Source organism: Schistocerca americana, chromosome 4 (assembly GCF_021461395.2).
Source record: "Schistocerca americana isolate TAMUIC-IGC-003095 chromosome 4, iqSchAmer2.1, whole genome shotgun sequence".
Lineage (NCBI taxonomy): Eukaryota > Metazoa > Arthropoda > Insecta > Orthoptera > Acrididae > Schistocerca > Schistocerca americana.
Window position 1 is genome coordinate 361,160,052 of NC_060122.1, and position 20,655 is coordinate 361,180,706.

A 20,655-nucleotide genomic window follows, 5' to 3' on the forward strand; every position below is an offset into this window, starting at 1 on the left:
GTGGGACAGCTACTGACAGCTTTTCTTTAGATGCAACAACCTGCAGTAATTTATCTATAAAACCAATTAGTCCATGGTTTATCTAACAATGATGGTCAGTAAAATTTACTGACTAATTAGATGAAGCTAGTAGAAGAAAAGCATTTTGTTGCAGAACCCTAAGCTCTGAATCAATCACTGTGTTAAGAGAGAAATTATAGAAAGGCTGCTGAGGAGGGATGTATAAAGCAGGCATTGTTTATAGACAGTTTAATTATTTGCTGAACATATTCCCACAACACATTGAGCCATATTTTCCTCTATAGTACATAAGGGCAGAATTGAACAGATGCAAGGTTAAAGGGTGGATAACTTCTGAGGTTAAAGTATGTTGTGCTAAGAAGAGAGAATTCTGTATCATTAAGAGAACAAACAGTAGCCAAGATTTGAAACTACATTAACACCAGTATTGTTGAATCCTCCACTCTGGAATAAAAAAGCAAAACTCATGAACTAAGATAAAAAAATAAAACATTGCAAGAATAAGGGAAAACCATTAGAGCATTATTAAACAAGAAACAAACAAAACAAGTAATCCAAATTAAGTTGAGCCCCTGGAAAATAGTGTCACTTTCAAACCACTGTCCATTAAATTCAATTATTACTTCCTCACAGTGGTTGCAATAAACAGTGGAACACAGATGCATTAGATCAGCAGTTCTTAAAGTTTTTTGGCAATGGAACCCTTTTGAAACAGGCTATTAATTATTTTGCGGAGCCCTAAAATATGTGAAACCTGATTTTATGTTCATTCTTTAACTCTTTTAATGAAACTCATACAAAATAGGTGTGTTATGTGCCACAACAATATACAAAACAATGCACAATAAAACAATACAAAATATAACACATTTAGAAAAAATACCAGCTGTTTAATGTCAGGCTTGACAGAAGAGAGTTGAAGACACACATCAGGTTCACTATCCAGTCTCTTGCAGTATTTTGCCTTTGTAGTGGCAAGTTGTGGATATTCATCATGTACCCCACAACAAAAAGCATCAAGTGACATAGTTTTGAACAATGATTCCATGCTTGTTTCTGACATTATTTCTAAAAAGGACTCATAGGTTTCATTGGACATATTTTCTGTCTCCCAGAAATTTGATACAAAAGGATCCTTAACCCATGCGTTCATTTTCAGTTTTGTATTCTGCTCTTCAGGAAAATATGTCTCAAAAGATGTGCACATATTTTGGAGACTTCGGACCAGTTATTCAAATATTTCTGCTGTCTCATCAGTGAACATATTCAGTGTTAAAAAGCTTTCTAGCTCTCTCTTGCCAACACAAACAATTCAAAATCTATAAAAGACATCTTAGTCATGAAAGCTTTTAATTCAGCTCTTAGTTCATTTAATCTTGTGTTAAGTCTTACTCCAAGATAACCATCTAATCTCATTATGGAACAGTAGTTTTTATGTGTGCTCTCATAATCTTCATACAATATTGAAACCAGTCAGCACTGAAGAGGCCATGAATTAATGTAATTGATTATTTTTACTGCTTTGTCAAGAACCAATTTTAGATTTGGTGGCATCCTCTTGATCTCAAGTGCTTGTCTATGCAGGATACAATGACTGAAACAACAGTTTGGCATGTTACTTTTTATTAGCGATCTGTTTTACCAGTCATTGTCATGTCCACACCTGTAGAAAAAAATGGTACAGTTGTCCCAATCAAGATGGTTTGCTTTAAAAAAAACTGTTAATCATGTAAAAAATTTCTTTTCCTGTGCTGTTATGTTGGCAGTGAAGTGCATGTAAGCAAGTCTTCTTCTGGTGAATATTTATATGGATAGTGTACAAATATCAGCAAGATGACCAGTCAAGGAACATCACTCAAGTCATGCATTTGCAAGACGAATTTGTTGTGATGAAGGTGACTGAATAATTCTCTTTTGATAATAGCCTGCAAGATTGTTAATTCGGCACAAATCAGTGTTGTTTGTGAATGGCACTGTAGAAAGATATCTCACAGATTATTCATCATGCATACATTGTGTTAAGTCTGCCACAGAAGGTTTTATTAAATTCTTGGCAACAGTGTGCACTTCAACCACTTTTGTTGTGCTATAGCTGAAAAAATACGATACATCCATGGCTTTTTTAATTTTCAGTTTGGGTCACATACATAATAATTTTTTTTTACTTCTTAATAATTTTTCTTTCTTAAATATTAAAAGTCCTTCATACTTGGCTTTGCAGTCAGGGTATATAGTTTCTAAATGTTGGCACATCTGAGCAGGTACATTGGAACTGTTTAGAAGTGGCTTGCTGTGTAACACATAGAGAGTTGAGCCATTAGAATCAACAGGCCCAGATTGATGTAACATTTGTCACATTTTCTTTTATTCCCTTTAATGAGTCATTAGATATCTTACTGCTTGGAAATTTAAGTAATTTGTAATTATAATTCGTAGGTTGAATTTCCAGCCTTTATATTTGACCGGTTTATCGTGTAACCGAAGTTTAACGGATTCCTTTTAGCACTCATGTGGATGACCTCACACTTTTCATTATTTAGGGTCAACTACCAATTTTTACACCATTCAGATATCTTTTCTAAATCGTTTTGCAATTTGTTTTGATCTTCTGTAACTTCATTAGCTGATAAATGACAGCGTCATCTGCAAACAACCTAAGGCATGCTCAGATTGTCTCCCAAATTGTTTATATAGATAAGGAACAGCAAAGGGCCTATAACACTACCTTGGGGAATGCCAGAAATCACTTCTGTTTTACTCGATGACTTTCCATCAGCTACTATGAAGTGTGACATCTCTGACAGGAAATCACAAATCCAGTTACAAAACTGAGATACTCCATAAGCCCGCAATTTCACTATAAGCCTTTTGTGTGGTACAGTTTCAAAAGCCTTCTGGAAATCCAGAAATATGGAATTGATCTGAAATTCCTTATCAATAGCACTCAGCACTTCATGCGAATAAAGAGCTAGTTGTGTTTCACAAGAATGATATTTTCTAAACCCATGTTAATTGTGTGTTCTTTGAGGTAATTCGTAATGTTTGAACACAATATATGTCTCAGAATCCTGCTGCATATCGACGTTAATGATATGGGCATGTAATGAAGTGGATTACTCCTATTACCTTTCTTGAATATTGGTGCGACCTGTTCAACTTTCCAGTCTTTGGGAACAAATCTTTCGTCGAGCGAACGGTTGTATATGATTGTCAAGTATGGAGCTAATGCATCAGCATACTCTGAAAGGAACCTAATTGTTATACAGTCTGGATCAGAAGACTTGCTTTTATTAAGTAATTTAAGTTGCTTCACTACTCCGGAGATATTTACTTCTATGTTACTCATGTTTTCAGCTGTTCTTGATTCGAATTCTGGAATATTTACTTCATCTTCTTTTGTGAAGGCATTTCGGAAGGCCGTGTTTAGTAAATCTGATTTGTCAGCATTATCTTTCACAGTATCTCCATTGCTATTGCATAGAGAAGGCATTGATTGTTTCGTGCCGCTAACATACTTCACATACGACCAGAATCTCTTTGGATTTTCTGCCGGGTTTCAAGACAAAGTTTCATTGTGGAAACTGTTATAAGCATGTCGCATTGAAGTCTGCGCTAAATTTCGAGCTTCTGTAAAAGATCGCCAATCTTGGGGATTTTGCATTTGTTTAAATTTGGCATGTTTGTTTTGTTGTTTCTGCAACAGTGTTCTGACCTGTTTTGTGTACCAAGGAGGATCAGCTATGTCGTTTGTTCATTTATTTCGTATAAATCTCTCAGTTGCTGCTGATACCGTTTCTCTGAATTCAAGTCACATCTGGTCTACACTTATATCATTAATTCGGTAGGAGTGGAGATTGTCTCTCAGGAAGGCGGCAAGTGAATTTTTGTCTGCTTTTTTGAATAGCTATATTTTTGTTTAGTTTTGGAGGATTTTGTGGTTACAATATTCAATCTTGCTACGACAACCCTGTGTTCACTAATCCCTGTATCCATTTTGATGCTCATTATTAACTCAGGATTATTTGTTGCTAAGATGTCAAGTGTGTTTTCACAACAATTTACAATTTACATGGGCTCACGAACTAACTGCTCGAAATAATTTTCAGAGAATGCGTTAGCACAATTTTGGATGATGTTTTATGTGTACTTCCGGAGTTATACATGTATTTTTGCCAACATATTGAGGGTAAATTGAAAGTCACCACCAGCTATAATCGTATAAGTCAGGTACGTGTTTGAAATCAGACTCAAGTTTTCTTTGAACCTTTCAGCAACTGTATCATCTGTTTTGGGAGATCAGTAAAAGGATCCAATTATTATTTTATTCCAGTTGCCAACAATGCCTCTGCCCACACTAACTCACAGCAACTATCTACTTCAATTTCGTGACAAGATAAACTACTTCTAACAGCAACAAACACGCCACCACCAACCGTGCTTAGCCTATCCTTTCAGAACACCATTAGATTCTTCGCAAAAATTTCCGCGATGCAACAGATATCATTAGTTCCTTCCCTTCCCTTTCCTTTCCTTTCCTTTCTTCCCCCTACATCTTTAGTTTTCATAATATGTATCACAGCTGCAGCTCTGGCTTGGTGGCTGTTCTTTCAGACATACCTGAAAGAACAGGTGCCACACATACAAATGCTTGATTTGCCTCGATGGGCAGTGAACCCACAACCTTAATTGTTGATGGACATTTACATTCAACCTCCAGCAGGAATATAACATTAGCAAGCACGGAGGAGATGGATGGGGACTTGCGGATAGGTGGCACTAGGTAGAAATGCGGTTCAGCCGGGGAGCATGCAGAGATAGTCTGCACGTTTTCGATAAATGCTGTATCTGGATGGCACAATGGTTAATACAATTACTTAGTAAGCAGGAGATCCTGGGATTGGGTCCGAGTCTGGCACACATCTTCTCTTGTAGCTGCTGATTCCATGTAAAGTCCTGATGCAGCTTATACCATTAATTTCTTCCCCTTTGTTTTCTTTCTCCCCCTCTCACCTTCAATTTATATGATATATTGTAGTCTGCGAGCAGTGTGCAGACTCACTGTACTGAAGTGGACTATCTGTTGCAATCACAATCTCAAATAGGAACTGTACTCTGTGCCATGCAGTATGTCTATAAAACCCTGAGTGGTGAAGCATAGAAAGTGAAGTGACAAAATACTTTGATGTGTTTGTGGATGAGAGAGAGATGGAAAAAAACATAGTTGAATGTTCACAGCATGTGTAGATGAGACCATGTGCAGTGTGTGTGTGTGTGTGTGTGTGAAAAAATAACTTTTTCAAACCAGCATTGATATGGAACTTGCAAGAGTTGATCTCAGTGTGTGACAAGACTTAATGTGCTTTGTTCTTTGGGTTGATATTATTTTAGCAGAGTGTTGTGGAGCTTGAGGGCTCTGCGGAGCACACTTTGAGTATCACTAAACTACACTTGCTTGTGCAGACACTGCATGCACCACCATCAAATATAAGTTTCAAAAATACAACCCTAAGAAGATAACCAATTTACTAAGTCACTAAAAAGTAGCAATTATACTGTCTGTGATGGTATTTGTGGTAGAATATTAAAATCTTTTACTGACTTGATAGGATTACAGTTAAGCTATTTTATAACACAGGTCAACGAAATATTTTGTTTTGTTTTGTTTTGGTAGCTGATCTTTATAAGCTGAATCCAAATCTAGCCGTAGTTTTTTTGTGTCACCCATAGTTTTCGAGCAATATGCTTTTTATAATATAGTATAAAAATCCTATACTATACAGTAAATGGGGAAATTAATGAAACGCTTTGTTATAACATAAATATGGTTTGTGTTTACAGTAAGCTAGTTAAAATAATGATATGTGTTAATAGAGGTTTCACTTGTCAGCTTGGTTTGTATTTTCTTTCTCTTTTTTCTTTGAAGCTTCTTGTGTAGCTTTTTCTGTGATGAGTCACTTGCTGAACCTCTCGGTGAAGTGACCAACAGGAGTCCCCCGTCATGTTGGTGTTCCAGCAGCCTTGGTAGCATGTTTCCAACACTTTAATGCCCTGGTGAAAACGCTCTTCTTGCTTCTCACTAACATCTCCCATATTGTCCGGTAAGTAATCAAGGTGACTGCTCAAAAAGTGAACTTTCAGGCTCATTAAACATCCTAAAGTTTTAAACTTCTTTAACATTGTAGCTATAATAGAAACATATTCTGGGTCTTTTTCATGTCCTAAGAACTTTGTAACGACTTGCTTGAATGATACACATGCTTCTTTCTCATTTAAGATCATTGTGGATTCAAACATCAATTTTCTAATGTCAGGTCCAACAAAGACACCTTCTTTTAGTTTAGCTTCTGAAATGTGTACAAACTTTTGGCAGATATACTTAAAATATGGTCCATCTTTAGGCAAAGCCTTTACAAACTGTTTCATTAGGCCTAACTTTATACGTTGAGGTGGTAGGAGTATGTTTTATGGATCTACAAGGCTTTTGCATAGAATGTTCCTCTCACCAGATTTTAAAGACTCCCTCACAGGCCAGTTCTTTCTGCACCAGTGGTCATCCCTAGCCCTACTGTCCCATTCACACAAGAGACATGGAAATTTGGTATAGCCACCTTGCTGACCAAGGAGCATGCATGTTACTTTTAGATCGCCATGTATCATCCAACCATGAGCAGAATAGCCTATTTTATTTAGCACTATTTCTAGGTTTTCATAGCTTTCTTTCATATGTGCAGAATGTCCAACAGGTACAGATGCATACATGTTACCATTGTGTAATAAGTAATAAAACAGCCTTTAAACTAGTTTTGGATGAATCAATAAACAGCCTCCAGTCTTCCTTTTTGTATTCAATACCAAAGTCATTCATCAGACCGGGAATGTATGAGCAGTAAACTAAATCACCTTCTTGTTGAAAAAACTTGGACAATTGCTGCTCTCTCTTTCTATACATGTATATGCTGGTTCCAACTGCCAATAAGTTTTTTTTCTTTTAATCTAGAGCCAAGCAATTCAGATTTTTCTTTTGTTAAGCTCAGATTCCTAACCAAATTGTTAAGCTCGGACTGAGTAAACAATTTGGGCTCTAGACTTTCTGTATTACAGTGGAACTCATCATCATCTGGTTCATGTAAATCAGATTGTACATCAGAAAATACTTCTGTTGGAATAGAATTTAAATCATCTGGTGGTTTAGGAACTGGCAAATCTACACCATGCACTACTGGTTGGATGGCAGATGGAAGGTAAGGGTAGCATATTACCTTCTTGTTTTTCGAATTATGACCATTAATATTAACACTGCAGAATTAGCCATCGTCGGAATGATTTCTTGGCTTCCTCCGTATCATAGGAACAGCAAATTTAAAGGCTTTTTTCTCCTTTTTGTACCATTTTCTCAGATATTCAACACACACGTAACATACATTATGCGGTGCCCAAGATTTATCTTGATCACCAAGTTTAGGTCCAAAGTATGATAGATAAACCTTTTTCACTAAGTCTGTAATGTTTCTTTAGTGCTTTTTAATCAGAAATTTACCACAAATTTGACAAAAACTGTCAGCAGAGTTTTTACAACCATGATTAGACATTGTACTGAGCACATGTACAGGAAACGGGAAAGTGAGGTTAGGTTGACAGTAAACAAAACACCATCTGTTAACACAAAAATAGAATTGACCTTTTTTTGCCAGCAAATTTTTTTCAGCAGTCATCTACATTCATTACATCTCCATTAAATTATTTTAACTACATAAAAGCTGTTAAATTCTTTAAAAAATCGCTGAATTTAGTATATTTAACTGTAAAATGTGAAGAAATGGTGGGTGATACAGTTTTTTAAGTATCATATTTGGATTTCCCACCCTAAAAAACATAGGAATAAGGTATTTTCAGCAAAAAGGTTTTTCCATTGTTGGCCTTTGTAGTCAGTCAGTAAACATGGCACATTTCGTGTAGATTGAATATATTGTAGTTACATCCGCCTATAAAACTAGATAGTTCAACAAACTCTAATTACGGATCTATATCATTCTTTCCAGTTTTTACAAAAATGTTTGAGGAAGTGGCCTGCGAATAGAATACTGACTCATTTGACTGATCAGAACTTGATAACCGTCTCTCAATTTGGCTTTTATAAATGATTCTCTACACAGAAAGCAATTCAAGACCTTATTAATGAAGGACCGACAGAGCTAAAGAAAAAAATTACTTTTTTTTGCAATATTATGTGAATTTGCCAAAGCCTTTGATGTTGTGCATTACAAGATTCTACTTAAACTAAAGTGCTATGACATTAATGGCATCACTCTTCCATGGATATGACATCCATAACAAAAAGCAGTAGGTCTCATTAACAGACACTCTCTTGGACATGAGAATAACTTCAAAATGGGTGATTTAAGGTGTGGAGCACCATAGGGACCGATACTGAACAGATACTTGTTTCTAACCTACATAAATTATTTTCCAATGACTGAAAAAAGGGAAGTTCAAAAACTAATTTTTGCTCACAACACAAGAATACTGATAAAGGGTCCATACTCATCCCTAGCAGACACAGCTTAGATGGTGACTGAACAGGTTTACATGTGTTTCACAACTAACAGTAACTCTTAAACTCACAGAGACTCATGTACATAATTTCAAACAAACAGTAATTGCCTTTTAGACCAGAAATAGATTTTAATCGTCATCCACTGAATGAAACACAGTGGGCAAAATTCCTTGGGGTCCAACTGGATTAGAAGGCGCAACTGAGTCAACACTTGGATAAACTAATCAATAAACTCAGTTCATCATGTCATGCCCTTAGAAGTATCTCCCACTTTGTTTACCTAAAACAATGTTTTTTTACATAGTTTCGCTCCCGTTTGTCACATGGCACTATCTTCTAAGACTTTGTGCGTAAAGTAAATAAAGTGATTGTTCAGCAGAAGCAAGGAGCTAGAACATTATATCTTGCAGAGGTATTTTCAAGAATCTTGGAGATCTTACTCATTTCCAAGTAATTTGTTGCTTAATGGTTTTTGTTGCGGATAAGTTAGTTACATCTTCCACAGGTCATTTGATGGGAAACAATTCAGTTTACACAATATGTATACATGATTAGTGTTAACCTTAATGAATACATTATTTTCCCTCCTCCACCCTGTCCCAGCCTCCTCCTTACCCCCACCCATCGCCACTCCCATCATGCACTGGTGCTGCTGCTCACAGTGTGGTTTCAGCTTTCTGAGACTGCAGATGTGTGTGCAAATTGCGTTTGTGTGAGTGTGTGTGTGTGCGTGTGTGTATGTGTGTCTACTGCTGACAAAAGCCTTAATGGCCGAAAGCTATAATTGTGTGAATCTTTTTGTTGTATCTATCGCGACTCAGCATCTCCACTACATGGTGAGTAGCAACTTTACTTCTCTGGTATTGTTACATTCCATCCTGGATTTTCCAATGTTTCACTGTTAAGTTTTAATCCTTCACACGCAACTACAATTTTTGGATAGATTTAGAACTTGCTTTGTTACTTGTCAGGAATTTTGTGATATAGGACAAATGATCAAAAACTTTTTTGCTGCATATTGAACTCCTTTCTACTACTACTGAGAGCTTTAATGATAGGTAATGAAAGTAATTTTTATCTAGTGTTGTCGGTATGTACGTAAGTATTCTTCTTAAATTGATGGAGTATTTATGACAAATTTCATTAGCAAATAATATCTATTGTTCTATTCTCGAAGAAGTGCGGAAAACGCATTGTACGGACATGTAACAACACCTAACCGGAGAATAATCGCAGGATAACTAAACCGGTGATTCTGGCAGAATTAGTGAAGTTAACCTGCGAATAAGCTTTGAAATTGGCAGGAATAGGTACAGAATTAGTGATGATAAGACTGTTTGTGCGAACAAGGAAGGAGATGAAAAGGGGAATCACACAAATTATGAAACAATATGACGATTCCAAGTTTGTATAAAAATTTTGTACTACTACTTTTCGATCTTGTGCATGAGAAAATGGAGCATGTGAATGAAGTGTGAAACTGTTTCCTAACGTAAGGCTTTTTGCTTGTAATAGGCCTAATAGGCATTTGATATTGGTACTTTGTGAATCATATTCTGTTGTTACAAAAAAATAGCGTTTGTGCCAAAACAGACTTGTTTATTTGGTGTGTGTTGCAATTGTTGCAGTATTAGAAAGGCCTATTTTGTTTTATCTAGCAGACAGTGACAAAATAGATGTAATCCGATCGAGAAACCACACCAGTCTTGGTATTATTTCTATTAAAGCTTTTTCAGTATTAGACAACGACATTTCGATTTTTCATGTACCAAAACGTTTGACGAACTTTGATGAGGTAATATATTCTTTTGCAGAAAGGAAAGCATGCCATGTAAAGCTGTAGCAAGATTAGAGAGAAAAAAATTATAGGAGCTAAGGATTGAAGAAATGTGCACTGTCTTGCGTGTCTCATGTCTTTACTGGGTTTATGTATCCTATATTTAATTTTATGTCACACAAAGCAGCAAGTTTTTAGCTGGTATGGAATAAAGAGTGCAAATTTTCTGAAGAGTTCGGCATCCATTACAAAACATATACATTTCAATTCCATAGAGCGAAATACAGTGACGTGCAATAGGAGAATGCTGTGTGAAGAGGTGTGGCACTGCACTTTGGCACACTTACTAGCAAATAACATGACTTCATTTCCTCAAACACATATGTTTTATGCATAGACTCTTCAGAAAGATGTGTGCTACAAAAACGAACATATTTTTGAAAACTCGATTTTTTTTAAATTTTTGACGTCCTGTCTCAAACGCTCGAGGGAGTGGGGGGTATTGCCCCGGTTCAGAAATATCATAGATCGGGGGCTGATGCGTAGAGCAGTCTGAGTTATAGCGGGGAAGTGGGTAGTCTTCACGAGACCCGTGTTTACATTTAGTGATTTTGCTGTTTCCTCTTCGTTTACTGCTCTCACGTCAAATGAAAACAAAACATATTTCTGTGGCCGGGGAACTATCAAGTGAATTAAAATACATTCACATAATTATGGAAGGCTAAAATGTGTTATTAGTTGCAGATTTTATTTTATTTCCACCTTTCTGACAGGCATTAATTGCCTTGCAGAACAATGAAGTTATTTTTGTCGGTTTGCTAGAGAAATTTTCTTTTATTACTCTTTTCCGCTAAGGCAGACGATATATTTGAAACGAAGTGTTTAATTCCATACACTATTCACTGCATTTCAAGTGCATGTTTCCAACTTCTGGCACGTATGGCATTATGCCATAATAAAGAACCAAACATGAGATAACACAGTACTGGTACTCCAAGAAAATTTACATCCCGAAAACCACATTGAAAAGCTTAATATCAGGTCGTGGCCTACTTCACTGGGAATCTGGACATATGAATGTGCACATTTTAGTATGAGTCACGAAATTCTGTTGCTCTTGGAGTATCATCTGATGTCTTGTTTCTTTTATGAGGTAATGTAAGATCTTTTAATGTTTTACACGTACGAACATATGGGCTTCCTATGACATTGTAGTTGCGCAAGTGCGGTGACGTATGTCATCTGGCGCCCTCTGACAACTGCTAAAACGAACCTATTTCTGACAGGTCGCGGGAAAATATTCCGAATGGTGGTTTGAAAAGCGTTACCAACAAAGTAAATTTTCTTTTACGCAAGTTGAAATATGTGCTATAATTTACGATGAATTTTTTAAATCACAGAGTGTTTGACTCTCATTTAAAAATCAACTCTTTGATGACGTGCCATTTAGATGAACTTCGAGCCCAGAAGATCAGACATTTATGTCGTTATTAAAAATTTTACTGTCACATTTTTGTGATATATCTTAAATTGTAATATGCCCATGAAAGACCAACATTATATGTGAAAGCTTAGCTTCTCTTGCTGTGTACTAATCCTATAGTCCAGTTTTATATGTGAAAGTTTTGCATTTCATGTAGCAGCACTATGTATCTTAATTTAAACCATTAACTTTTTCTGTTTGTGTGTTCACACTACTTAACAGTGATGTTGCTATTGGCTGACTACATCATGTGTCCTAAGCTCTGAATACCCGCTGTCATCGGCAGGCGGGATCATGTGACATGAGCTGTATGACTGACTTACAAAAGCGCATCGCAATCTCGATTTCAATTCTTCGGTTAGTAACATGTGGTGTTTGGTGGAATTCGAATTTATACTTTCGTAATACAAAAATATGCAGCATACATGTTGCTGCACATCAAAGATCTTTCCAGAACGTGTTTCTTTCCCTGTGTTTTGTTTTCTAAAGTGCTGAGAAATTCTACGCCCATGTATAAATCCATAGTCATTCAAAGGACTGATAAGTTATACAGTTCCGAGAGAAAATATACTGTCAGTTAACAGGAAGAAAAGTATGTTTTCACCTGGGACAAAGTGTGTTCTTAACCGGGAAATCAGGGAATTTTTTTTCCTTGTCCGTGTATCCACCCTAGGGTTGAAAAATTGACTTCTGAAATTAGATTGAAACACCCAAAAAAGTGACTCCAGTTCATTTTTCATGTCGGATCTTTTAAGAAATGTACATTGAAACCTCCACAAAATACTAAATGCTTCTTCTTTCTTATCTGTAACATGACTTGATAATTCATCTAGATTTCTCGTAAATAGCTGGAAGATTCCTGAAGGGGACCTGTAGGCCATTGCAATTACCATAGAATTATTCTGTAGTAACGGCTCATAGGCATATGCTTCATTGGTGTACACAAAAACTATTTTAGTCTTTTTTAATTTTGTGTACAGCTTTTGCGTGTGTTGCAAATCCCGCTTTTTCCATGTTAACTCTGACATGAAAATGATGCTAGTCTATAATCCCTGATATTTAACTTCTCTGTTTCAACTGAAGTGTGTTATACACAGTCACAATACAGTACATAAAAGTAATTTTCATATAGATTTTGCTTCACTGTCCAGAGTTCAGAATTGAGTTATGTACGCTACTCCTGTCTAACATAAAGCAATAAATTGGGAATCCTGAACAGTATAAAAGAGAATAAAAACTTCTCAAAAGTCATTCTTTCTACAAATTATATGAATGTCTCGATTCAAGATTTAAAATTCCTGTTAGCTACATGACACATGACACTGTTTGTAATAACATTGTATAACTAGTGGTAATGTGGGGAGAATGTTGTACCTGGAGGGTAGTGTACCTACCAACACAACATGTTTCCTGGTCAGTGTTTCAATCCATTGACTGGTTTTAGAATCACATTAAGGAACATGCACTAGTAATCACTATAAGTGGTTTCTATACATGTTTAAGTCCTTTATAATATATTGAAGCTTTTTGAGGATACTGTTAATTCTTCTAGGTACCGAATTTCATGGTGAGTAAAATTCTATATGTTTTAAAACTAGTTACATGATGTGTGGACAGTTAAGCCATAGTTAATCAGTGTTAGACTTAGGAAATTTCAACTACTCCAACTTTTATGACTGTGACTCCTGATAACAAATATATTTTTTCTTAGCCACTGCTTATTTCTTAATTTTCATACAGTTTATAAGTGGTATACATATGGTAGGTAATCTGATATTTGAAAACATTAACTAAGCTTTTTCCCCAGGTAGATTTATTATTCAAGGTAAAATTTTCAATGTGTGGGTTCTAAGGGTGACATTAACTTTTACTGGAAAATCCGTTAATCAGAAGATGTGACTAATTGAAAATAATACTACGGTTCACCATGAGAAATTTCTAGTGAGCTATTCTACATATTGACATCAATTAACAAAGACTATTGTAAAGATTGGCATTGCAAATGTTCAGTAACATATTCCAGTTTTCATAAAACTAATTAACTTATTAGGTAATTAAAGATGAAGATCCAGAGCATTATAAATTTGCATTGCAGATTTTGCCTCTGTGCTTGTTAAATTCTGACCTTCATCATTGTACTTTTGTTGCTCCAATTTTAATGTGGAATGTAGTGTTCTTAAGTAATTCATTAAGAGTTTTGCATAATTTACTCAAAATTTTCAGTATGGCGCTTGTACTTGTAAAGATGGTTTTCCCAACACGGATGCAGAAAATGGTTTCATGAACTGTTCTAAATTCCTAAACTTATACATATTTTACAAACCATATTACCATCAATACTTATAGTCCATATTAAGCAGCAAAATCTGATCTAACTGTTTTTCAAATGATTGTATAGTTTCCGAAATAACAGTATGTTAATACACCTGTCTTTACATAGTCGTATGCTTCCCAGAACAGTTAGTCTGCCTCTGGAATTCACTTGAGGAGCACCTAAGTAGTGGAAGGTCTGTGACTGACAGGCATTGGTGCAATATCTATGTAACAATTACATATTACATTATGTGACAGTACCACGTATCCACAAAAGTATGCAGCCATTTAGCTACCATTTAACAACTAGATATGTACAGTGATTGGTTCATCAGTAGTATCTTTCATTAATGTGACTTTATTGAAAAAATTATTGTGTGCGCTGTTCTTTTCATTATGCAACCTCTGTGTCAAGCCTTTGTTGTGTTAATCAATCATTGTGTCACTTCACTGAGATGGTGTTATTAAAGTTATGTCTGGAGATAGTAGTGTGGAAGTCTCTGCCTTGTATAAGACATGTTAATGTAAAACTGGACCTGGTCACTTCATTGTTTACAATGCTAATAAATATGGAAAGACCCACTTGACTTTAAAAATTGAAAAATGTACATCAGTTGCATGATCTTTGAAAACAGCTTTCAGCTATTTGAGCAAGACATTGAGCTGTGAGACACTGGAGACTTGACAGGATGTGCAGGCAGGGGACTGTACCAGGCCATGCACCATCTTGTACTTTGAAACAGGAGGTCTTGTACCATGAAAAACATGATATTTCTAAATGAACTGAATTTCTTTAATGTCAACAAATTTCCCTGTCTTGAAAATGAAAATTTGTATTAGTTGCTAGTAACTTCCATTTCGAAACAACTTTAACTCACAATTGTTTTTGATAACACTTCTTCTTTCATTTACCACTTTTTATGGACTATTAAAAAAACTTGCCTCCAAAATTCAGATGCATCTTATTCTAATGTAAAAAATGCCGAGTGTTTGATTTAAAATTCCCACCAGCATTAAAATGGCCATAAGCTGTTCGAAACCTTTCACTATCTGGCAACATTGGATTCAGCTGGCAGCAGCGATGTGACGAATATGAGTTGCAAGGATTCACAAGCTTCCGGAATGAAGTTTTGCACCCTGCAGCAGATTGTGCTTTGATATGAAACTCCATGGCAGATTAAAACCGTGTGCCGGACTGAGACTCGAACTTGCCTGTCGCAGGCAATTGCCCTATCATATATAAGTGCACTCTCCACTGCAGAGTGAAAATTTCCTTCTGGAAACATCCTCTATGCTGTAACAAAGCCATGTCTCCGCAATATCCTTTCTTTCAGGCGTGCTAGTTATGCAAGTTCCGCAGGAGAGCTTCTGTGAAGTTTGGAAGGCGGGAGATGAGGTACTGGCAAATGGCAAAAGGAAAGCTGTGAGGATGGGTTGTGAGTCGTGCTTGGGTAGATCAGGTGGTCCAGCACACAGTTTTAATCAGCCAGGAAGTTTCACAAGCTTGTTAACACTGTCTTACTCCTGCTCCGCATCAAAGAACCCAGAACACTGTCTAGCCTGTGATGTGTCTTTGCACCTACAGTGCCAGTGAACTTGAATTGAAAGTAATTTGTATTATTGGTAACAGTACAATATTTTTGTGAACAGATCATTTCATAACGCAAAAAATAAAAGCTACTCATATGATGTGGACTATAAATTTAAAGTAATAGCATATGTAGAAGAACATGGAAACGGAGCAACTGAGCGGCATTTCAGCCCTCCACCAACAGAAAAAAACCATTTGTGACTGGCGGGCTAGCAAAGAAGAACTGAAAAAAATGAGGAAGACTAAATGTGCAAATAAAGGACTGAATGCAAAATGGCCAAAACTAGAAGATGAAATTTCAGGGACTTTAAAGATCAGTTCAGTTTTATAAACTAAGAATTTTTTTTAGTCTGGCTATGTAATCTAATAATAAAAAGGGTAAAAATGGTACGTTTAAAAAACTGCTTAAAATATAAGGTGCATCTTATAGTCTATAGCATCTTATAGTATGTGAAATATAAGATCTGTTCAAAAAATTTCAGAACTTTGTCCACAAAAAATTTCTGTGTTTACCTTTTACAGCTGGCACTTGGTCTCCTTCGAAATTATCTCCTCCACAATTGACACACTGCTCTCAACACCGTTTCCACGTCTGGATGCAGTCTTGGTACAGCTCTTGCTCGATCGCACAAAGCACTGTCTGTGAATTTTCTTATATCTCATCTATTGTTGCAAATCTTCATCCTCTCAATAGGGTTTTCAACTTTGGTAAAAAAAGAAAGTCTGCAGTGCCAGGTCTAGAGAATGTGGAAGATGAGGCAGCACAGTGATTTTGTTTTTTGACCGATGGTCGCACACCAACAGGGAAGATTGCGCAGGTGCATTATCGTGATGCAAGAGCCATGAATTGTCTTGCCACATTTCAGGCCATTTCCTCATCACGCACAATTTTGTTGTGTTCCTGACATGAGGCATCATGAATGAGGGTCATTTTTAACTTATGTCCAGCCATGTGAACCATTTGTAGCACTGAGTACAGCTTAAACCTTCATCACTGTAGGCTTCATGCATTATTTGGTTTCTTGAATTTCATGCAAAATTTAATGCAAACACATTGCTCCTCTAACTCTGCCATCTTGAAATTTACAAACTTTATGATCCAACCTTCTACTCAGTACAGCATTGAACAATAATTAACAAACATTCAACAATGAAGCTTCCAGCAGTTATGCATTAAACACTGGTACCTGCAGAGATGCCAACTGCATTTTGCTCCAACACACCATTGACGCGAAATTACGAATGTTTTAGAATTTTTTGAACAGGTCTCATACAGTACTCATTATTGGTATGTAGTAGAGTAATTATATAACACATAGACTATTAAATACACTATGACAAGACTGTCCTGATTACAACACTTTCAAATTTGAGTAGAATTTGGTACATGACCTTGGAACAGTTTTTTACATTTGGGAAAAACCTTATTTTTTGGAGTACTTTCATAACTTGAGAAAGACTGCTGCGCATAAAGTGAATTTCAAAATGGAATAAAAAATATATTAAACTTATATTACAGGGCTGGCTTGAGGCAGTCTGAAGTGTGTTCCAAGGTACAACACTCAAACAGCACACAATGTGTATACATTTAAAGATATATTCTTAGAAAAATACCACTGTAATCAAGTAAATGTTAAGCTACTAATAGCACATACACAGCAGCTGCAACATTAAAACTGAGGAGGGATAAGCTTTTTCAAAGTAGAAGATTTCTATTTTATTTAATTAAATTCAGATGGTATAAGTGTGAATAGGACTAGGCAGTGTAGTGATAGTTTATTGTTAATACAGTGCTCAGATTATGTTTCTGAGATACATTCGTCTCATCCCTGAAGGTTCTCCGTCGAACACAATGAATAAATGAAAGGGGTACTACCAATAAATACAAAATAGAATAAAGCTCCCGGCCATAGATCTCACAAATATTGCATTGGAAACATATTTGAGTGCTGTACTGCAGCAACTCACTTGAAATCATACAAGATAGCACTTCTGATTGTCTATTGGCCAGCAACAGGAAACATTTTGAACTTCATTAATCAGTTAGAGGTGGTGCTAATAAAACCTCAGTAGAAATAACTGCAAAGTGATTGTACATGAAGATTTCAATGTAGATTTCATCTCAGACAGTTGTGATCGATGGCACCTAGAATTAATGATGCCCAGCTTTGGTTTGACCCTGATCCTCAACAAGAATAGGACATAGTGCAACAGCAATTGATAATTTCTTTATAAATAGTTCTGGGTGAAGATTTTAATTTGCCGGATATAGACTGGGAGACTCAAACATTCATAACCGGTGGTAGGGACAAAGAATCCAGTGAAATTTTTTAAAGTGCTTTATCTGAAAACTACCTTGAGCATTTAAACAGAGAACCAACTCGTGGCAATAACATATTAGACCTTCTGGTGACAAACAGACCCGAACTATTTGAAACAGTTAACGCAGAACAGGGAATCAGCAATCATAAAGCAGTTACTGCATCGATGATTTCAGCCATAAATAGAAATATTAAAAAAGGTAGGAAGATTTTTCTATTAAGCAAAAGTGACAAAAAGCAGATTTCAGAGTACCTGACAGCTCAACACAAATGTTTTGTCTCAAGCACAGATAGTGTTGAGGATCAGTGGGCTAAGTTCAAAACCATCGTACAATATGCGTTAGATGAGTATGTGCCAAGCAAGATCATAAGAGATGGAAAAGAGCCACCGTGGTACAACAACCGAGTTAGAAAACTGCTGCGGAAGCAAAGGGAACTTCACAGCAAACATAAACATAGCCAAAGCCTTGCAGATGAACAAAAATTATGTGAAGCGAAATGTAGTGAGAGGAGGGCTGTGCGAGAGGCGTTCAATGAATTCAAAAGTAAAGTTCTATATACTGACTTGGCAGAAAATCCTAGGAAATTTTGGTCTTACGTCAAAGCGGTAGATGGATCAAAACAAAATGTCCAGACACTCTGTGACCAAAATGGTACTGAAACAGAGGATGACAGACTAAAGGCCGAATACTAAATGTCTTTTTCCAAAGCTGTTTCACAGAGGAAGACTGCACTGTAGTTCCTTGTCTAACTGTTGCACAGATGACAAAATGGTAGATATTGAAATAGACGACAGAGAGATAGAGAAACAAATTAAAATCGCTCAAAAGAAGAAAGGCCGCTGGGCCTGATGGGATACCAGTTCGATTTTACACAGAGTACGCGAAGGAACTTGGCCCCCTTCTTGCAGCGGTGTACCGTAGGTCTGTAGAAGAGCATAGCGTTCCAAAGGATCGGAAAAGGGCACAGGTCATCCCTGTTTTCAAGAAGGGATGTCGAACAGGTGTGCAGAACTATAGACCTATATCTCTAACGTCGATCAGTTGTAGAATTTTGAACACGTATTATGTTCGGGTGTAATGACTTTTATGGAGACTAGAAATCTACTCTGTAGGAATCAGCATGGGTTTCGAAAAAGACGGTCGTGTGAAACCCAGTTCGCACTATTCGTCCACGAGACTCAAGAGGGTTATAGACATGGGTTCCCAGGTAGATGCCGTGTTTCTTGACTTCCACAAGGCGTTCGATACAGTTCCCCACAGTCGTTTAATGAACAAAGTAAGAGCATATGGACTATCAGACCAATTGTGTGATTGGATTGAAGAGTACCTAGATAACAGAACGCAGAATGTCATTCTCAATGGAGAGAAGTCTTCCGAAGTAAGAGCGATTTCAGGTGTGCCGAAGGGGAGTGTCGTAGGATCGTTGCTATTCACAATATACATAAATGACCTTGTGGATGACATCAGAAGTTCACTGAGGCTTTTTGCAGATGATGCTGTGGTATATCGAGAGGTTGTAACAATGGAAAATTGTACTGAAATGCAGGAGGATCTGCAGTGAATTGACGCATGGCGCAGGGAATGGCAATTTAATCTCAATGTAGACAAGTGTAATGTGCTGCGAATACATAGAAAGTAAGAAACCTTATCATTTAGCTACAATATAGCAGGTCAGCAACTGGAAGCAGTTAATTCCATAAATTATCTGGGAGTACGCATTAGGAGTGGTTTAGAATGGAATGATCATATAAAGTTGATCGTCGGTAAAGCAGATGCCAGACTGAGATTCATTGGAAGAATCCTAAGGAAATGCAATCCGAAAACAAAGGAAGTAGGTTACAGTACGCTTGTTGCTGACCACAATGGGCAAATGACAGCAATGATGCAACAACGCCAGTCATTTTCAACTAAGAAAGCAAAAGTAAAATTTCACACTATTGTAAATGCTGACTCAGTTGCACTATTCATAGAAAATTTGCTGGATGAAAAAATGGGAAGAAGTTTACTAAGGACTCAAAGCAGACAAAAAATGTGATGCGTAAATGTGAACAACACTTACAGATTAGGCTGTTGACTTGTTCCGACTAGCTGATTGCTACCTACAAAGCAGTATGAGGAGTGATCTAAGATTGTGGTACATGTGATTGGCATACTGCCAATCCCTTCACCCATTATTGCATTTTTAGCTGCAACAGGCAGAAGAAGTGCTTTGTTCGTGCCACACAGTTTAGTGATTTTGATTGAGATAAACTTACACTATAATGTTCGTCTTCGGCATGCTAGTGTAGAAGTGTACACAGAATCAGCGAAGTGAAAAATCCATGCAGTACACAGTTTATTTGTATATAAAAGCTGACAGGAATTTTCCCTCATGTGAATCCGCTTGTACAAGATTGTATGTCGATTTAAACTTCTAGAATCGAATATTTTACTATTCACGTTGCTTCTTTGGCATAATCTTTCATTGATTGTATCAATACCCATTTGTATAGTGATATAGTGTCAAATTTCGACTATTTGTGAGTGCTGCAGTTCGAAAATTTTCAGACGCTTACAAAACTATATTTTCGTAATTTAGCAGTACAAGTGTTTT